This window comes from Amblyraja radiata, chromosome 24 (assembly GCF_010909765.2).
Source record: "Amblyraja radiata isolate CabotCenter1 chromosome 24, sAmbRad1.1.pri, whole genome shotgun sequence".
NCBI lineage: Eukaryota > Metazoa > Chordata > Chondrichthyes > Rajiformes > Rajidae > Amblyraja > Amblyraja radiata.
The window spans coordinates 34154260-34174949 of NC_045979.1; the positions used below are offsets into that span (position 1 = coordinate 34154260).

The window sequence follows — 20690 nt, forward strand, 5'->3', positions numbered from 1 at the left end:
GGTGACGTTTCTGGTTGAGACCCTTCTTCAGAGTGAGGGCCCGGGGAAAGAGAAACTAGAGTGATATCGACGGTGATACAGAAACATATAAAAGCATGAGTGAAAGATATGCAAACAAGTAACGATGATCAAGGTGTTAGAGGTTATGGCGAGAAGACAGGAGAATGGGGTTAGGAGGGAGAGATAGATCGGTCTTGTTTCAATGGCATAGTACACTTGATGGGCCAAATGGCTTAATTCGACCTTGTGTCCTTATTATATAATAATATGTATATAACTTGCATGTATATAACTTGCAAACCAGATAGTATTTAACTAATTTGGTCTCCAAATCTGAGGAAAGACATTCTTGCAATAGAGGGAGTACAGAGAAGGTTCACCAAACTGATTTCTGGGATGTCAGGACTTTCATATGAAGAAAGACTGGATAGACTCGGCTTGTACTCGCTAGAATTTAGAAGATTGAGGGAGGATCTTACAGAAACGTACACATTTCTTAAGAGGTTGGACAGGCTAGATGCAGGAAAATTGTTCCCAATGTTGGGGAAGTCCAGGACAAGGGGTCATACTTTAAGGATGAAGGGGAAATCCTTTAGGACCAAGATGAGAAAAACATTTTTCACACAGAGTGGTGAATCTATGGAACTCCCTGCCACAGAAGGTAGTTGAGGCCAGTTCATTGGCTATATTTAAGAGTTAGATGTGGCATTTGTGGCTAAAGGGATCAAGGGGTATGGAGAGAGGGCATGTACATGATACTGTTGGATGATCAGCCACAATCATATTGAATGGCGGTGCAGGCTCGAAGGGCCGAATGGCCTACTCCTGCACCTATTTTCTATGTTTCTAATCAGAAGGGAAATTACACTGGTTTACATCTCATTGTGTTGTGTACATGCTTGGGTGATAAGAACAAGTTCCTCCATTCCACTCTGCCCTTCAGAGAGGGCTCCCTGCAGTATTCACCACGACTTCTCCATCACTAACCTCATCCCATGGTGTGAGATGAGTATAGTTGTCAAACCCAAGTATTGTTGCTTTGCCTTACTGTGACCTGGTCTGGTGTGGTACTGATAGGAAAATGCATAGTGAATTATGGGCTAAAACACCACCTTTGCAGAGTTGGTCAAAGTCTCAATGTCAGTCACTCCAACAGCAGGAAGTGTCTCCACCTAGAACATGACCCTGGGTGGTAGGCACGTTAGGTCACACTGCTGACCTTGAGATGGTCATGGTGAGTTGCCTTCAGGATATGTTGAAGATGTTCCATATTCGAGACAGCTCTAATCGAACAATCACTGTCCAAACCCAATGTTGGTGGAGGTGGAGATGGAGTTGTAAATGGCATTGGGCTGAGATTTGTTGTGAACCAAGTGCATTGTTTTCTCTTTGGCCTGGTGTTCTCTCCACCGAGGTTGGAACAGGGTTGTAGAGGGAACGGTCACCTGCACGCCATCCGGCACTCAAATGCAATTGGACCATCTCCAACACCTCCCTTCCCCCCTGCTCTGTGGTGATTTCAGGGATAGCTGCAAATATTAGGGTAAATCGGATACCACACCATTACAGTACTGAGGGAAGGCAGCGTGCTAGCTGTCAGATATGGAAACCCCAATAACAGCATGATGGCACAGCGGTAGAGTTGCTGCCTTACTGCCCCTGAGACTTGTGATCGATCCAGACTACAATTGCTGTCTGTATGGAGTTTGTTCGTTCTCTCAGTGACCACGTGGATTTTCTCCAGATGTTCCCGTTTTCTCCCACATTCCAAAGGCGTGTATGTTAATTGACTTCTGTAAATTGTCTCTAATGTTTAGCGTAGATCTAGTGTATGGGGATTGCTGGCCGATGAAGACTTGGTGTGCCGAAAAGCCTGTTTCCATGCTGTACCTCTCAACTAAACTAAACCAAACCAAACTCAGCTGAACTAAACTAAACTAATCATTGCAAAAAAAGGTGTATCAGTTCCCATGCATCTTTCCTAAATGGTTGGATGCAATTGCTCTTCAACAGGTTTCACGATCGTTGATCAATGTCACCTTACTGTGAGCAGATTAGCTGCTGCATTATCCACCGAAACAAACTCTACACTTCATTTCTTTTGCTGCACACTTCATTAAAATCATGAAAGGTGCCGTATAAATGCTTGACTTTTGTTCTTTACTGAAGGCCAAGAATCAATGATGAGCCATGTCTCACCCTTCCCTTTTCTCTGTCCGACAGGATCATTTACATAGTTGTGTCTGGTGTCACTGTGCTTCTCCTGATTCTCATCATTACCTTCTTTTGGTACCGAAAGCGTAAAACCAAGGGTGAGTTTCTGATTTCCCATAAATAATTTCACAATACATGCCTCGGTTCCTTGCAGAATGTCAGGAGATTTAATTCTGTTCTAATCAACAAATGCCCTGCATTAAAGTATTAAAATGTAGGAGGAAGCATGAATGATCAATAATGCTATCATATTTGATGCTATCATGGTGACTCGGTGACAAAAACTGTTCTTTTAACATTATTGCACAGAAACTGTCTGAGTGTGAAATGGCAGAGATGCGTGAAAACTAAGAGGTCAGGTAGAAGTAAGATTGACATAGATACTCTCATCCTCACAGCTGTTAGAATATGCTTTGTGTGATTAGCTGTTGTATTTCGAGTCAGGTTAAGTCTTGTTTATTGTCAAATGCGCAAGCATGGTGAAGTACTGTTACCCTTTTTCAGACTGATGTCAGGGGAGTGGGCGGTACAGAGGGTAGTCAGAGACAGTAAGACTGGTCAGACAACAGGGAAGGGGTGGGATGGAGAGAGAGGGAAACCAATGGCTACTTGAAGTTAGTGAAGTCAATGTTCATATCGCTGCGGTGTAAGCTGCCCAAGTGAAATATGAGGTGCTGTTCCTCCAAATTGCGCTGGGCCTAACTCTGACAATGGAGGAGGCCCAGTACAGAAATGTTAGTGTGGGAATGGGATGGGTAGTTAAAGTGTTGAGCAATCGGGAGATCAGGTAAGGTTAGAGGCAGCTTTCGGGAGGGATGGGTAGATCACAAGGAATATGATCCATTCTGAACAATATGTACAGTAACTAGAACAACAGGGCAGATTCTTGCTCCGTTCGTGCAAATATACTGCGGGGCTTTTGGGGTTCTGCATAATATAAGGTCTTCTACACAACACGTAGATGTTTCATTGTGTTGGATGGAACTGCCGATGCTGGTTTACACTGAAGATAAACACAAAATGCTCAAGCAATTCAGCGGGTCAGGTTGCATCTCTGCAGAAAAGGAACAGGTGACGTTCAGAGTCGAAACCCTTCTTCAGACTGAGTCAGGGGAAAGAGAAACAAGAGATATAGAAAGTACATAGAACAAATAAATGAAATATATGAATGAATGATGTTTAAACCTGTTCCTGATATGGCTCTATCGACAACATATTTTGCAGAATCCAAGTGCAATACATCACACGGTGAAGACAACAATGAAACCCAGGTAAAAATGTGAAATATAAATTCTCTGAGTGATGAAGAATATAGAACATTGAATTATCTGTGTTACACAGGTCGTTTAGCAACACCAGTCCAGTCCAGTTAAGAGATCCAGTGCCCTTCGGCCCACATAGTCCACGCCGACCGGCTAACCCTGCACACTAACACTATCCTACACACACTAGGGGCAATTTGCAATTACGCCAAACCATTTAACCTACAAACCTGTTGTAGGCACTGTCAGGCAACAACTCTACCGCTGCTCCGCCGAGCTGCGCTATCTTTGTGTTGTAAACAGCAGCAAATGGCTTGTTCTGTACATTGAACAGTTTGAGACCTACTTTGTAATAGACATCTGTTGAGGACCTATCAGATCTATTAGGTTGTAAAATTGAATTTTGTTATATTTTAGGAATTGACAGCGTTGGAAGGGACCGACATTTATGCAAATCTGCAGCAACCTGGAAACAACAGGGCAGCTGACCATGTGGATAACAATGAAGGTGGAATCACGTATGCAGTGGTGAATTGTCAAAGGAAGTCGAGATCAAGGCAGCATGTGACTGACAACGCTGTCGTCTACGCAAATGTCAATTTTCATCGCAACTGCCCAAAGGGCAATCGGAAACCCCACCCTACTGTGACTCCAGAGAACTCTGAAACAATTCATGCCTCTGTTGTTTCTTAGGAGCTATTTTCAATTCGGTGTGAGTTTTTGGCAATACTCGCTTCACCACTGTATTCAGATTACACTGCTTTAATCTGTTCTATACTTTGTCAAAGAAGGACACAAAATGCTGGAGTAACTCAGCAGGTCAGGCAGCATCTCTGGAGAAAATGGACAGGTGGCCTTTGAGGTTGGGACTCTTCTTCAGATGGTCTGTGGAAAGGTCCGGACCATAAATGGTACCAATCCATTTTCGCCAAAGATGTTTCTTGACCATCTGAGTTACTCTAGCATTTTAGGTTCGTCTTTGGTATAAACTGGCATTTTTTTATAGCTCTACTTTGTCAAACTCTGTCTGAATGGTTTTGTTCAATTCATTAGGTGTCGGGGGTGATGGGGAGAAGGCAGGAGCGTGGTGTTTGGAGGGAGAGGTAAATCAGCGATGATTAAATGGTGGAGTAGCCTTGATGGGTCAAATTGCCTGGTCCTATCACCAATGACCTTATGAATTCCACTACCATCACCAATCTCTTTCATCCGTCAGTATAATGAATGGGCCTAGACCATGCATACAAATTATAAAATGGCACTGCTTCCCATTCTTGTCATACCCACCCTCATTCCCTCCACCCACAAGTTCCCCAACCCTCCCATCATCATTCCTTGTAAGGGGCAGCCTAGGCACACCACACCCCATTGTCTCTGGGCCAAGATATTGTGTGTCCATAAAGTCCATAAAGGGGTAATGGATCAAGCAAGAAAATGGGTTCAAGTGGATAGTGGTCTGAGGCAGATAAACCACGATGTAGCAGACGTAATTTCAATTGGAAATGTTGATCTTAGCAGCATTGCTACAGGACCTCTTCTCAAATCTAGAGGTACTCTGTTAGAAAGATACAAAGTCTTACAGAGCAGCAGAGTGCAGGTGATGGGATGAGGTTTTCCTTGGCTCAATTATCCAGACGCTGTGAGGGGGGTTAAGTAGGGTCAAAGGGCCTGTTTCGGTGTTGTATTAATCTATGACTACAATACAATCTAGCCTGGGAACAATTGTTTCTTAGATATCAATGGATCTATGGAAATAGAACTAGAACAGGTTATTGACATGATAAAGGATAAGCTATGATTTTAATGCATGCTGTCGTCATGAAGGACCTAGTGGGGCCTGACATATTTGTACATTAATCTTTTCACCCTACAATACACATGTATTTGTTTTCAACACATTTCCAGTCAATGCACCAACACATCAAAGGACAACGTGCTATGGAATGAAACATTGAGTGTGCGCTGCATCTTGCTGTGGGCAACGTGCTTCCAGTTAATTAATATGAGCAGTTGAGCAAAATACACAAAAAAAAACACTTCAGTGGGTCAAGTAGCATCTATTTTTTTTTAATTTTGTTTTTTTTATTTATTTTTTTATTAGCAGTACAGTAAATTACATTAATACACATCACATATATCTTATTACATTATGTTGTACCACTTCATTTTTTGAGCTTTAAAAAAGATATAAGAAAATAGGTAAGGAAAGTAAGCAAGAATCGTGAAGGTGCAGGAAAGTGTTGGGAGAAGAAAGCCCCTTAGGGAAGGAGTTAGAGAAGGAAGTAAAGAAAGGAAATAAGACCCTAGAAAGAAAAGAAAAAAAGAAGAAAGGAAAAACAATCGCTCTATTGTAACACAAAACTCCGCAAAAAAGGATATACCAAACGTGTTTTTATTTAAAATTTATTTTATACCGCCCGTTACCAGATCCTCGTACCTTTTATATGTTAACTTACTATTGCACCTTATGCTTGTAATAGTTCCGTAAATGCAGACCACGTCTTTTGGAAGTGATCTGCTTTGCCTGCTAGGAGGAGTCTCATCTCTTCCAAGTGTAGTGTTTCGAACATGTTTGAAATCCACATTTTTATTGTTGGTATTGGAGCATTTGTCCAAAATTTGAATATAAGCTTTTTTCCCATTATTAGCCCATAATTAAGTAAGTTCTTTTGAAACATATTTAATTCGGGGTTACCTTCCGATATTCCAAAAATGATCCATTCTGCTTTTGGTACAAGTTTTATTTTAAATAATTTTGTGAAGATTTCAAATATTTCGTTCCAAAATTTTTGAATTTTTATACAGAAAACAAAAGAGTGCGCTATGTTAGCTTCTTGGGACTGACATTTATCACAAATGGGTGAGACATTGGGGAAAAGTTTATTTATTTTAGTTTTTGAATAATATAGTCTATGTAATGTTTTATATTGGATTAGAGTATGTCGTACGTTGATCGAGCATTTATGCACATATAGTAAGTGTTTATCCCAGCTCTATTTTGAAATTGTTATAGCTAGTTCTTGTTCCCAGTCTCTTCTGATACTATAGGTTGTAGGTATTTCAAGCAGCATCTCTGAAAGGAAATGGACAGATGACATTTCAGGCCAGGACCCTACTTCAAGTCAAGTCAAGTCAAGTCAAGTTTATTTGTCACATACACATACGAGATGTGCAGTGAAATGAAAGTAGCAATGCTCGCGGACTTTTGTGCAAAAGACAAACAACCAAACAACCAAACAAATTATAAACACAATCATAACACACATATTCTTTTACATAATAAATAATGGAAGGAAAAACGTTCAGTAGAGTTAGTCCCTGGTGAGATAGTCGTTTACAGTCCGAATGGCCTCTGGGAAGAAACTCCTTCTCAACCTCTCCGTTCTCACCGCATGGCAACGGAGGCGTTTGCCTGACCGTAGCAGCTGGAACAGTCCGTTGCAGGGGTGGAAGGGGTCTCCCATGATTGTATTTGCTCTGGAGTTGCACCTCCTGTTGTATAGTTCCTGCAGGGGGGCGAGTGAAGTTCCCATAGTGCGTTCGGCCGAACGCACTACTCTCTGCACATTGAGTGTGAGCTGCATCTTGCTGTGGGCAACGTGCTTCCAGTTAATATGAGCAGTTGAGCAAAATACATCCTTCAGACTGGTGTTACTTTTCTCAGAATATGACTGCAGCAGAAATTCCCAAACAACCAATGTTCATAGGTTCATACGTTTTAGTGCAAAATTAGACCTTTCGGCCATTCAAGTCTACTCCACAATTCAATCATGGCTGATGTATCTTCCCCTCCCAACCCCATTCTACTGCCTTCTCCTTATAACCCCTGACACCCACACTGATAAGGAATCTGTCAACATCTGCCTCAGATATATCCATTGACTTGACTTCTGCAGCTTTCTGTTAAAATAAATTCCACAGATTCACCACCTTCTGACGAACGAAATCTAGCCCATATCTCTCTAAACCTATCCTGTCCAGCTTCCCTCAGGTTCCTATTAAATCTTTGCCCCTCGCCTTAAATCTATGTCCTCTGGTTCTCAAACTATGTCCCCTGGTTCTCAAGTATTCAGCAAGAACATGTAGAGTATAAGAATGTTAGCTCAGGGAGAGCACCTTGCCCTGGCAGGTCAGTGGGTTTCAGGTAGAACACAATGGCACAGCGGTAGATTTGCTGCCTTACAGCGCCTGATACCCAGGTTCGATGCTGACTTCGGGTGCTTTCTGTATAGAGTTTGTACATTCCCCCCGTGTCCGGATAAATTTTCTCTGGGTGCTCAAATTTCCTCCTACTCTACAAAGACATACAGACCATAGACTGCAGTTTACTTGCCGGTTTGCTAGCACGAGTAGAGGAGGGTGGTGTTTTAAGAGTTAATGTGTACATAACAGATTGCAATTTGCGCGTGGTGAGTCTGCTTTACTTATTTAGAATTGCTAACTATTGAATGGTTTTGCAGAACTGCAAACGGTGTTGTGACTAAAAAGGGAAGAGTCCCGATACCAAGTTGTACTGCAGAGAAAAACACATCTGTTCTAAACAATAAGAACCAGTGCTGGAATGTGCTGATTGTGCGATTAGCTGGTTCCGTGCTACTCATGTATAAATATGCTGCCTGTGCACAGAATAATTGAGTGGGACCGTGATGGACAACAATAATGTGACCTTACTCGTGGATGCTCTCCCACTCCCGCATGCGCAATAAAGAGCAATTGTTACATTCTTAAAATGACCAATGGGGTTTGTTGTTTGATAGCGGGGATAGAAATTTAACATTGGCGTAGTTGGCAGGATATCGCTGGGACCATCTCCGATGACTGAGTAAGCGGATGCTGTCTGGCCGGAACCTCGAGGGCAGTGAAAAGTGCACTATCAAATCCATTAAGTCTGAACTCCCGAACGAATTCCCGGGGAACCGCGGTCCCCGAGGTTGATCTGGTTTCCAGCCGAGATCCACAAGAGCCAGAGGTAAGAGAAACATCGTTATGATCGACAAAGGGTAGGTTAATTGAACAGTCAGACGAAGAAGAGTGGGGCTGTGTAAATTAAGATAATAATTAAATATTCCCATCGTAATTCCTTGCAAGGGTTTGCCTAAGCACACCACAACTCATTGTCTCTGGGCCAAAATATTGTGGGTTCAAGTCCGTAAAGGGGCAATGGATCAGGCAAGAACATGGGTTCAAGTGGATAGTGGGCTAAGGCAGATAAGCCCAAGATGTAAAATGATCCTTAAACCTGGGTATGCAGATAAGCCAAGATGTAGCAGAAGTAAGTTCAATTGGAAATGTTGATCTTAGCAGCATTGCTACAAGACCTCTTCTCAAATCTAGAGGTACTCTTTTGGAAAGATACTAAGTTCTTACAGAGCAGCAGAGTGCAGGTGTATGGATGAGGTTTTCCTTGGCTCAATTTTCCAGACGCAGTGAGGAGGGGTAAGTTGGGCCGAAGGGCCTGTTTCTGCGTTGTATGAATCTATGACTCCAATACAATCTAGCCTGGGAACAATTGTTTCTTAGATATTAAAGGATCTATGGAAATAGAACTAGTACAGGTTATTGACATGATAAAGGATAAGCTATGATTTTAATGCATGGTGTAGTCATGAAGGACCTAGTGGGGCCTGACATATTTGTTCATTAATTTGTTCACCCTACAATACACATTTATTTGTTTTCAACACATTTCCAGTCCATGTACAAACACATCAAAGGCCAACATGCTATGGAAAGAGATATTGTGTTCTGGCTCAAATGTGTGAGCTGCATCTTGCTGTGGTCAACGTGCTTCCTATTAATATGAGCAGTTGAGCAAAACACAAATAAAAACACTTCAGTGGGTCAAGCAGCATCTCTGAAAGAAAATGGACAGATGACATTTCAGGCCAGGACCCTACTTCAGACTGGAGTTACCTTTCTCACAATATGACTGCCGCAGAAACCCCCAAACATACAATGTTCACTAGACCAAGTGGGACCCGTTGGGTCCCAGCATCATGGGAGGGCTGGTCACCAACGCAATATGCCACCTCTCCACCAATTCCAATATTGTTCACCAGCCGTCTTTTTATTGCGCTAGTATGGGTGTTGCGGGCCGAAGGTACCGGTTTCCAGACGGCTAGTATAGACATTGTGGGCCGAATGGATTATCTGACCATTGCAACGATTTTAAAAGCCAAGCCAAGGCAAACAATTTGGCTGCAGCCACCCGACAACCAAAATTCATTTTGTGCACACAAACTTGTTAAAAAAAAGGCGAGGCGACCAATTGGGCAGCAGCCACCTGACAGCCAAAATTCATTTTGTGAACACAAACTTTTTAAAAAGGCGTTTAAAAAAAAACGTGCGTTCAGTGTTATTCGCTGCTCAGAGAGCCGTGAGCCTCTCGCTTCCTGGATCTGGCAGAGACTGAGTGAGGGATTACACTCCCTGGTTTTATAGTCCCTCCCCCTGCCGCCAGAGGGGGCAGCAGAGAGAATGAGGAATTTAAAAAAAACATTAATATCGCTCTGATTTTTCATCGATGGGAAAAATCCTAGGGTCCCGGACGGTGGAGGGGGGCTCTGGGTGAGGTGGCCAAAAATGACGGTCGTAGGTGGCGGCATTCTCTCGGAAATCAGAGCACAGTGGGTCAAAAGCGGTCAAGATCAGACTTTTAGTGATACAGATAGGTTCATAAGTTTTTAGTGCAGAATTAGCCTTTCGGCCCATCAAGTCTACGCCACAATTCAATCATGGCTGATCTATCTCCTCCTCCCAACCCCATTCTACTGCGTTCTCCTTATAACCCCTGACACCCACACTGATCAGGAATCTGTCAATATTTGCTTCAGAAATATCCATTGACTTGGCTTCTGCAGCTTTCTGTTACAATACATTCCACAGATTCACCACCTTCTGACGAACGAAATCTGCCCATATCTCTGTAAACCCATCCTGTCCAGCTTCCCTCAGGTTCCTATTAAATCTTTCCCCCTCACCTTAAACCTATATCTTCTGGTTCTCAAACTATCTCCAATGGTTCTCAAGTATTCAGCAAGAACATGTAGAGTATAAGAATGTTAGCTCAGGGAGAGCACCTTTCCCTGGCAGGTCAGTGGGTTTCAGGTAGAACACAGTGGCACAGCGGTAGATTTGCTGCCTTACAGCGCCAGAGACCCAGGTACGATGCTGGCCTCAGGTGCTGTCTGTATGGAGTTTGTACATTCCCCCTGTGTCCGGATAAGTTTTCTCTGGGTGCTCCAATTTCCTCCTACTCTACAAAGACATACAGACCATAGACTTAACTTTGCAGTTTACTTGCCGGGTTGCAAGCACGAGTAGAGGTGGTTGAGGTTTTAAGAGTAAATGTGTACATAACAGATTGCAATTTGCGCGTGGTGAGTCTGCTTTACTTACTTAGAATTGCTAACTAATGAATGGTTTTGCAGAACTGCAAACGGTGTTATGACTAAAAAGGGAAGAGGCCCGATACCAAATAGTACTGCAGAGAAAAACACATCTGTTCTAAACCGGTGCAGGAATGTGCTGATTGTGTGATTAACTGGACCCGTGCTACTCATGTATAAATATACTGCCTGTGCACAGAATAATTGAGTGGGACCGCGATGGGCAACGATTATGTAACCATGCTCGTGGATGCTCTCCCACTCCCGCATGCGCAATAAAGAGCAATTGTTACATTCTTAAAATGTGGTTTGTTGTTTGATAGCGCGGATAGAAATTTAACATTGGCGTAGTTGGCAGGATCTCGCTGGGACCATCTCCGACGACTGAGTAAGCGTTAAGATCCATTAAGTCTGAACTCCCGAACGAGTTCCCGGGAAACCGCGGTCCCCGAGGTTGATCTGGCTTCCAGCCGAGATCCACAAGAACCAGAAGTAAGAGAAACATCGTTATAATCGACAAGCGGTAGGTTAATTGAACATTCAGGCGAAGAAGAGTGGGGTCTGTGTAAATTAAGATAATAATTGAACACTCCCATCGTAATTCCTTGCAAGGGTCTGTCTAAGCACACCACAAGTCATTGTCTCTGGGCCAAAATATTGTGGGTTCAAATCTGTAAAGGGGCAATGGATCAGGCAAGAACATGGGTTCAAGTGGATAGTGGGCTAAGGCAGATAAGCCCAAGATGTAAAATGATCGTAAAACCTAGGTAAGTGGCCTCACTGAAACTAGTGTGGATTTTACCTGCCTCAGTGACCAGCTGCAAATATAATGATCGTAATTGAGCCCATCCCTAGATACTGCACAGCTAAGGGGAAATGGGGAGTTGGAGGGGAGTAATGTAGCGTGGAACTGCATAATTATTCATAGCTTTTATAGCCTATTACAGTGCAAGAAGTGAGTCAAGTGTGTTTTATTGTCATACAGTATGTACTTGCAGCAGCACAACAGAGTAATATACATGAATTCCTTTATCTTTTGTACTCGCTGAGAATGCAAGTTGGAGGTAGGAGAGGAAGGTAATGTAGATGTGGTTGTGTAAAAGGCACTGAATGCTTTGTATCTGAGGGCATCAGCCCCATGACATGTGTAACCAAAGTTGGCCAATTTGTAATTAAAATATTTTTTTCTGAAAACAAGCCCAGAGTCCACGTGAAATGTTCCCGTCTACAACGTCCCTCCCGAGTACATGAGCACATGACCTACGAGCACCTAAGTGTCAACTGGTAGAGTACGTCACTGCCTGAACTGCAAGTTTCTGGGTGATATCCGAAACCAAGAAGATTCAACTGTCATGGCCACAGAAACCCTCCCACAAAAAAAAGGCAATTACTGTAGCAGAAGTAAGTTCGATTAGAAATGCTGGTCTTAGCAGCATTGCTACAGGACCTCTTCTCAACTCTAGAGGTTAGAGTTGATAAGACAAAATATACAAAGTTGTTACAGAACAGGAGAGTGCAAGTGAAGGGATGAGGTATTCCTTTGCTCAATTGTCCAGACGCATTCAGGAGGGGTAGGTTGGTCCGAAGGGCCTGTTTCTGTGTTGTGTGACTCTACGACTCCAATACAATCTAGCCTGGGAACAATTGTTTCTTAGATATTACGGGATCTATGGAAATAGAACTAATACTGGATATTGACATGATAAAGTATAAGCTATGATTGTAATGCGTCGTGCAGTTATGAAGGACCGAATGGAGCCTGACATATTTGTTCCTTAATTTGTTCACCCAAAAATACATTTGTTTTGAACACATTTCCAGTCAGTGTGCAAACACATCAAAGTCCAACGTGCTATGGAAATAAATATTAGGTGCTGAGTCAAATGTGTGAGCTGCATCTTGCTGTGGTCAACACGCTTCCTGTTAAAATGAGCAGTTGAACAAAACACAAAAAAACACTTCAGTGGGTCAAACAGCATCGCTGAAAGGAAATGGACAGTTGATATTTCAAGTAAGGACTGCTTGGTTCGGCAATTTGAGCGCCTTGGAGTAGTAAACACTGCCCAGTCCATCATCGGCTCTGACCTTCCTTCCATCGAGGGGATTTATCGCAGTCGCTGCCTCAAAAAGGCTGGCGGTATCATCAAAGACCCACACCATCCTGGCCACACACTCATCTCCCTGCTACCTTCAGGTAGAAGGGACAGGAGCCTGAAGACTGCAACAACCAGGTTCAGGAATAGCTACTTCCCCTCAGCCATCAGGCTATTAAACCTGGCTCGGATACAACTCTGATTATTAACAACCACTTTCTGTTATTTGCACTTTACCAGTTATTTATTCATGTGTGTATATATTTAGATCAGGGTATATGGACACATGTATCTGTTTTTGTAGTAAATGCCTACTATTTTCTGTGTGCTTAAGCAAAGCAAGAATTGCATTGTCCTATACAGGGACACATGACAATAAACTCACTTGAACTTGAACTTGAACTTGGACCCTACTTCAGACTGGCGTTATTTTACTCAGAATATGACGGCAGCAGAAACCCACAAACATACAATGTGCATAGGTTCATAAGTTCTACGTGCAGAATTAGCCTTTAAGCCCATCAAGTCTACTCCGCCATTCCGTCATGGCTGATCTATCTACCCCTCTCAACTCCATTCACCTGCATTCACTCCATAACCCCTGACTCCCACACTAATCAGGAATATGCCAACGTCTGCCTAAAAAAATATCCATTGAATTGCCTTCCACAGCCGTCTGTTGAAATAAATTCCACAAATTTACCACCCTCCGACTAAAGAAATTTGGCCCATATCACTCTAAACCTATCCTGTCCAACTTCCTTCAAGTTCCTATCAAATCTTTTCCCCCTCACCTTAAACCAATGTCCTCAGCTTCTCCAACTATGTCCTCTGGTTCTCAAGTATTCAATAAGAACATGTAGAGTATAAGAATGTTAGCTCAGGGAGAGCACCTTGCCCTGGCAGGTCAGTGGGATTCAGGAAGAACACAGTGGCACAGCGGTAGAGTTACTGCAGTACAGCGCCTGAGACAAAGGTGCGATGCTGACCTCGGGTGTTTATGTGGAGTTTGTACGTTCTCCTTATGTCCGCAAGGGTTTTCTCTGGGTGCTCCGGCTTCCTCCCACACTCCAAAGACATACCGGTTTGTAGGTTGATTTGCACAGTGAAGTGTGTACGGGGTGAACACTGGCAGGCGCGGACTCGGTGGGCCGAAGAGCCTGTTTCCACGCTGTATTTATTTAAATTTGTCTTGCCAATTGCACACTACAGAAGTAGATGGATAACAGAACGAAATCGTTGCAGCAGATGTACAAAGTCAGTAAATGACATGTACATGAACACGACCCTGATCATTTATTAGCTCTGAATTGCAAAGACAAGTTACCAGTTCAATTCACCGTGCATATTCTACCTTGCTTTAACTTCACTAAGTGTATCACTTCGCCCTTGTTGAGTTACATTACACATGTCAGTTACATTCCACATCCCGCTTTCCCAGCTGATCTCCATCCTGTGGTAATTCTAGACACTTCTTCAAAGTCCACTACACCATTAATTGTCATTTTCAAAACGTGAATATCATGACAATAGTGTTTCAAAGTTTAAATTGAAGAGTTGAAACAGAGAGGAGAGGGTCAAACTCCAATTAACCTCAGCTGATTTCAGGTGAAAAGCCCCTACTTCCTCCCGCCAGCTTCCTGTTTTGCCCCTTGTCAACAGCAATATGCCATAACAAAAGTTTCAATGATTATATTTGTAACGGGTATAGCTTGGACCCAATAGCAGCACAGAATCAGGCAGGTATAGTTGGTAATGAACGTTATTACGATACTGTAACACAGAGTAGTAACACAGGAATGGGTACACCGTACTCACACAGAGGCTCAGGGTTGAGCGAGGGTTCCGAAGAGGGGCAGGCAGGTTCGAATCCGTGTAGGCAGTCGGGAAATCGCTGGAGTGTCTTGCATGAATGCTGAGAACAATCTGGCACTATGTGAACGGTGAGGAGAGTCTATATACCGGGTTAATTGGTGATCAGAGGCAACTGAGTGCAACAGGTGAGGAGGGTTGGGCTGATGAGAGGGTAGTGGCAGGCAGGTGAGGAGCAGGAGGGACCGGTGGAAAAGTACTGGGAGGTGAAGTGGATGTGAATGAGGAGAGGGAAGACTGTGACAGACCCCCCCCCCCCCTCCCCTCAAGGGACGGCTCCTGACGTCCCAAAACAAAAACAAACAAAAACAATAAAGAAAATAAACCCAATCCCACGCAGAGATGGGTGGGAGGAGGGGGACCGGAAGAAGGCTAATATTCGTCCGAGACATCCATGTCCGCATCCTCCTCCATAGCATCAGAGGAAAGCTCCGTCTCGTCGTCACTGGGCGCCTCAGACGGAAGAGGGGACAGAGTCTCAGGGGCGGCGACCCCTCTAGGAGTGGCGGACTTGGACGGCTGGTCGGGATGACGCCGGTGAAACTCCCTGATGAGGGAGGCGTCCAGGATGTATCGAGCAGGAACCCAGGACCTCTCCTCTGGACCGTAACCCTCCCAATCGACCAGGTATTGGAGACCCCTCCCGCGACGGCGGGAGCGCAGGAGGCGGTGCACCGTAAAGGCGGGGCCTCCGTCGATGAGACGAGGAGGTGCAGGAGGAGGGACTGCGGGGACCAGGGAGCTCTCCCGGACTGGCTTTACTCTGGACACGTGGAACGTAGGATGGACCCGCAAGGAACGAGGCAACTTGAGCCTCACAGCCGCTGGGTTGATGACCTTCTGGATCGCAAAGGGACCGATGAACTTGGGTGCCAACTTCTTGGACTCCACCCTCAAGGGAAGGTCCCGGGTCGACAGTCACACCTTCTGGCCCGCGAGGTAGGTGGGGGCCTGGGTGCGGTGACGGTTGGCAGCCGTGGCGTAACGGTCCACGGAGCGGAGAAGAGCCGCCCTGGCTTGGGTCCACTTCCGGCGGCAGAGACGAATGAAGGCCTGGACGGACGGGCAGGAAACCTCTTTCTCCAGCGCCGGGAACAGTGGAGGCTGGAACCCGTAGGCACACTGGAAAGGGGAGAGCCCAATGGCCGAGCTTGTCAGGGTGTTGTGGGCGTACTCCACCCACGACAACTGCTGGGACCAGGAGGAGGGATGCTTGAACACCATACACCGCAGCGCCGTCTCCATCTCCTGGTTCTTCTTTTCAGTTCGGCCGTTGGACTGGGGATGAAATCCGGACGTCAGACTCACGGTGGCCCCCACAAGCGTGCAGAGCTCCCTCCAGAACACAGAGGCAAACTGGAGTCCCCGGTCGGAGACCACATCGACGGGGAGACCATGGAGCCTGAAGACGTGGAGTAACATGAGCCCGGCAGTTTCCTTGGCTGACGGAAGCTTGGGCAGGGGCACGAAGTGAGCCATCTTGCTAAATCTATCGACCACGGTCAGGATGGTGGTGTGACCACTGGATGGGGGCAGGTCGGTAACGAAGTCCAGGGAGATGTGGGACCATGGTCGATGGGGTACAGGCAGTGGAAGCAGATGACCCGCAGGAGCTTGGTGTGAGACATTGTGCTGGTTGCAAACGGGACAGGCGTTGACAAACTCCCGAGTGTCCTCCTTCAGCGATGCCCACCAGAACCTCCGCAGCACCATCTCCTTGGTCCGCTGAATGCCGGGATGACAGGTGAGTCGAGAGCTGTGGGCCCACTGAAGGACGTCGGACCGCTGGGCAGAAACCACAAACAGGCGATCAGGAGGGCATGCGCTGGGTCCCGGCCGGTTCTCCAAGGCCGCCTTGACCTTCTCCTCCACTTCCCAGGTGAGGGAGGCAACCGTGTGCGAGGACGGGAGGATGGTCTTAGGGCCAGAGGCAGGCTCCTCCTTCGCCAAGAACTGTCGAGAGAGGGCATCGGGCTTCACGTTGCGGGACCCAGGTCGGTAGGAGAGGGAGAAGTTGAAGCGGGTGAGGAAGAGAGTCCAGCGGGCCTGACGAGAGTTGAGCCTCTTGGCTGACTGGAGGTATTCAAGGTTATTGTGGTCAGTCCAAACCAAGAAAGGTTGCTCGGTTCCATCCACCAGTGACGCCATTCCTCCAACGCCAACTTAACCGCCAACATTTCTCGGTTGCCAATGTCATAATTCCTCTCAGCAGGGGTCAGGCGACGGGAGAAGAAGGCGCATGGATGGAGCTTCTGCTCCGGCAGCCCGCTGGGACAGAACAGCTCCCACCCCCACGTCGGAGGCGTCCACCTCCACCACGAACTGTCTCTCTGAGTCCGGAACTTGGAGGATGGGGGCCGATGTAAACCGTGTATTGAGTGTCTGAAAAGCTTCGTCGGCCGCGGCAGACCACCGGAACGGAACCTTGGAGGAGGTGAGTGCCGTGAGGGGTGCGGCCACAGTACTGCAGCCACGGATGAACCGTCGGTAAAAATTGGCGAACCGCAGGAACTGCTTGCGGGAGTCAGGAACAGGCCAGGTGGTGACAGCAGAGACCTTGGCGGGGTCCATCTTGATGTTCCCTTGACCAACGATGTATCCTAGGAAGGAGACTGACGGGGAGTGAAACTCGCACTTCTCAGCTTTAACGAAGAACGAGTTCTCCAGGAGCCGATGTAGAACTGCCTGGACGTGGTGTACGTGTCCCTCCTTGGTCCGTGAAAAGATGAGGATGTCATCAAGATAGACGAACACGTACTTGTTCAACATGTCTCTGAGAACGTCATTGACTAAAGCCTGGAAGACGGCCGGGGCGTTGGTGAGGCCAAAGGGCATCACCAGGTATTCATAATGTCCCGTGGGAGTGTTGAAGGCGGTCTTCCACTCATCTCCCTCTTTGATGCGGACCAAGTGGTAGGCGTTGCGTAGATCCAACTTCGAAAATATGGTGGCCCCCTCCAGGAGCTCGAAAGCAGAGGAGATGAGTGTGAGAGGGTAGCGATTCTTCACCGTGATGCCGTTGAGCCCCCGGTAATCTATGCAGGGACGCAGAGATTTGTCCTTCTTCTCCACGAAGAAGAACCCAGCCCCAGCAGGAGACGAGGAGGGACGGATGAGACCAGCAGCCAAGTAGTCGTTTATGTATTTCTCCATGGCGCCTCTCTCAGGGGCGGACAGGGAGTAAAGGCGACCCCTAGGAGGAGCGGAACCAGGCAGGAGGTCTATGGCGCAGTCATAGGGCCGATGAGGAGGAAGGGAGGTGGCCCTAGACTTGCTAAAAAACCTCCCCAAAGTCATGGTACTCGGCTGGGGCCCCCGTCAGATCTGGAGCAGCACTGGAGCAGGTGGCCGGTTGAGGAGCTGAGGCTTGCTTCAGGCACACTTGGTGGCAGGAAGGGCTCCAACCCAAGATGACCCCCGTCCTCCAGTCGATGTTGGGGTTGTGTCGCCGAAGCCAGGGGGACAACAGCAGACGGGCATGACACAGAGGGTGTCGGGCAGAGGAAAGTTCAGAGGTTCCACTCACCAGTAATTCCTCCGCTACTGGTGAGTCTGGCCTTTTACTGGACACTTGAAGATGTAATGACCCGCCAGGCCACAGTAGAGACAGAGGTTCCCCCGACGCCGACGTTCCTCGGGGTGAGACTGGTGCGACCCACCTGCATGGGTTCGGGTTGCCTCAACGGTTGCCCCAACGAGGGTAGTCCAGTCTCCGGAGGAAAACGAGCTTGGGTGGATAGCTGGCGGACCGCCTGACCCCGTCGCCTCTCCCGACGTCTCGCCAGGATGCGTCGGTCCAGACGGGTCGTTAGCTCGATAAGCCCATCCAGAGAAGAAGGAAGGTCGTGGGACACCAACTCATCCTTGATATAGTCATTCAAGCCCAGCAAGAAAGCGTCACACTGGGCCGGGGCGTTCCAATCACTCTGACGGGCCCTGGTGCGAAAGTCGATGGCTAAGTCAGCGACGCTCTGGTTCCCCTGGCTCAACCCCAGCAGACTTCTCGCAGCGTCCGGACCCATCGAAACCTCACCGAACACCTTGCGAAGCTCCGCGGCGAAGGCCTGGAAAGAGGAGCAAGCCCGCGTGCGTCGCTCCCATTCAGCCGTTCCCCACAGCCGAGCTCTGCCAGTCAGGTGATTAATGGTAAACGCCACTCTCGCCGCTTTCTGGGCGAAGGTGTAGGGCTGTAGGGCGAAGAGAATGGAACAGTTCGTGATGAATGGTTTGCAGCCCTCCGGGTTTCCAGCGTAGCGCTCCGGGGTTCCCACCCGGGGCTCAGGTGATGGTCCTGGCGGACCGGGAGCTGGTGCTGTCGGAGCCGGAGGCGAAGCATGGGGTGTAGCCTGGGCGAGGGTGGTCGTCAGCTGTTGGACCTGGGTGGCTAGTGCAACCAATGCTTGCTCTTGGTTTGACACAGCCTGTCGAACCTCGGAGTTGGAGGCAGTGAGCATAACTTCGTGCTGCAGGAGCGTGTGCTCAATCCTCTCGAAGCGGGTTGACGGAGACGTTGTGTGCGCTGAGTCCATTGTTGGCCAGATTGTACTGTAACGGGTATAGCTTGGACCCAATAGCAGCACAGAATCAGGCAGGTATAGTTGGTAATGAACTTTATTACGATACTGTAACACAGAGTAGTAACACAGGAATGGGTACACCGTACTCACACAGAGGCTCAGGGTTGAGCGAGGGTTCCGAAGAGGGGCAGGCAGGTTCGAATCCGTGTAGGCAGTCGGGAAATCGCTGGAGAGTCTTGCATGAATGCTGAGAACAATCTGGCACTGTGTGAACGGTGAGGAGAGTCTATATACCGGGTTAATTGGTGATCAGAGGCAACTGAGTGCAACAGGTGAGGAGAGTTGGGCTGATGAGAGGGGAGTGGCAGGCAGGCAGGTGAGGAGAAGGAGGGACCGGTGGAAAAGTACTGGGAGGTGAAGTGGATAAGAATGAGGGGAGGGCAGACTGTGACAATATTTTTGATCTGCCGCTCCACTTACCGAATCATCAAGAGGGAATGATCCGGAAGTGTACACATCTTAGACGTTTCTACTCTTCTAAATGTCATATTTTATCCAACGTCTCATTGTTTACATGAGGGGTCCCGACCTAAAAGGTCACCTATCGACTTTCTCCCGAGGTGCTGCCTGGCCCGCAGAGTTGCTCCTGCATTTTTTTTTGTCTGTCATTATTTCCACCACTGTTCAGTGTTAACAGTCTCTGAGTACAGAGATAACCGCCGCTCCATCTTTACAGATACATCACACTTGACGAAGTGGCTGAAGTAGCTGAAATACAAACGTGTATAGGTCCATGGATAGGGAAGGTTCGGGGAGATATGGATCGAGCGTGGGCAAATTTGACTAACTTACATGAGCACACTGGTCTCACGCGTTGGGGAGAAGGGCCTGTTTCCCGCTGTATGACTCTGTGATCATCTGTCCCAACCATTTGTTAAATATAGCCCTGAGCCTTTCACACTGTAACGTGTCGAGCTGCTACTGGCTCGCTGTGGTGCAGGATCTGACGTCCTGTTCCCTTCTTCCTCATTGCTATGGATAAAACAATGTGGATTCCCGTTCTTCTCATCTCCTCGCTGCCCGGTGAGTGAAAGCCAGATGTTGATATTCCAATGATCAATGTTAGTTGGGGTCCCGTGCACCCTTTCCACAGCAGAGATGGTTAAGTGTGTGTAGACATGTAATGGGGGAAATGAAACTCAGTGCATTGTGGTGATGGATCTGAAATCACATTTGAATATCGAGACTATGTTCGTGTTTAACAACTGTTGACACGTGGTCTAACTGCATCATGATGATAGTTTAAATTGAGAATATAAACTGTCCCTGATGAGCAGCGGGACA

The 20690-nt window shown here is 46.9% G+C and overlaps 2 protein-coding genes and 1 long non-coding RNA gene across 3 annotated transcripts in view; all 3 read left to right on the forward strand.

The window, feature by feature from the left end:
* LOC116987004 overlaps nucleotides 1-20690 on the forward strand; it is a 248236-nt gene that overhangs the window by 102892 nt on the left and 124654 nt on the right. The gene's annotated exons all lie outside the window — the stretch shown is intronic.
* Nucleotides 1-20690, forward strand: part of LOC116987005 (polymeric immunoglobulin receptor-like) — a 99152-nt gene that overhangs the window by 61433 nt on the left and 17029 nt on the right.
* Nucleotides 13-3486, forward strand: LOC116987010. Its single transcript, XR_004415619.1, has 3 exons — nucleotides 13-72; nucleotides 2224-2312; nucleotides 3439-3486. It is a non-coding gene; the product is annotated as an uncharacterized LOC116987010 (long non-coding RNA).